The sequence below is a fragment of the Corvus brachyrhynchos genome, unplaced genomic scaffold (assembly GCF_000691975.1).
Source record: "Corvus brachyrhynchos isolate BGI_N302 unplaced genomic scaffold, ASM69197v1 scaffold712, whole genome shotgun sequence".
In the NCBI taxonomy this organism is placed as follows: Eukaryota; Metazoa; Chordata; class Aves; order Passeriformes; family Corvidae; genus Corvus; species Corvus brachyrhynchos.
In genome coordinates, this window is record NW_008236785.1 from 22,184 (window position 1) to 23,246 (window position 1,063).

The window sequence follows — 1,063 nt, forward strand, 5'->3', positions numbered from 1 at the left end:
AAAACAGCATAAGCCAGATTGGTCTGATATACAATTACTATTGGGTGGACTAAGAGACACGGAGAAACAGTTAGTTTTGAAAACAGCAAGAGACTTGGCAGAGGACTATTATAAAATGCAACAATTAGATATAAAAAATTACTTCCCACTCCCAGGAACCAACTGGAGTCCGAATAGAACAGCCGAATTAGAGAAATTAAAAGGTTATCAAGAATGGATAGCAAAAGGGGTGGAAAGGGCTATTCCCAAGACCCTAAATTGGTCAGCTTTGTATGCAGGAAAACAGGGTCCTTCCAAGTCACCATCCGAATTCCTGGATCGTCTGAGGGATGCAATGCGCCGCAATACATTGCTGGATCCTGAGACCGAGGTAGGGGTTCAACAGCTTTCTAGGACAATCCACAGGAGATATCAGACGTAAATTGCAAAAACTTCAGGGGCCAGAGGGGAGGAACCTGGAAACTCTATTAGATGCAGCTTGGAGGGTTTTCAGTAATCGCAAAAAAAGTTACAAGCAAGGGATGAAGAAATTAGTAGCAGTAGTAAGGGAAGGAAATAGGGAAAAACCTAGACAGGGACCCCCCAGACAAGGACCTCCCAGATAGGGCCCACCCCAGCTAGGTAAAGACCAATGCGGGATTTGCAGAAAGTTCGGTCATTGGAAAAATGAGTGCCCAGAAAGAACACAAGAAGACCGCCAGAACAGAGGAAACCGAGGAAGGAGGGTGGTTGCATGTGTGAAAGAAGAGGACCGGGGGATTCTACCCTAGCAGATCCACTGGTTATAATGAAGCTAGGGGACAAGGAAAAAGAAATAGAATTTTTGGTCGATATAGGGGCAGCATATTCAGTTTTAAATAAAGCTTTAATGCCTGTGGGGGATGACTACATTGTGGTAAAGGGAGCAACTGGTCAACCTGAAAAAGCATATTTTTGCAAGCTATTGAAATATAAAATTGAGAAACAATGGGGTATTCACAAGTTTTTATATTAACCCAATTCTCCAAAAGCACTTTTAGGAAGAGATCTATTGGAACAATTACAAGCAACCATTACTTTTAGG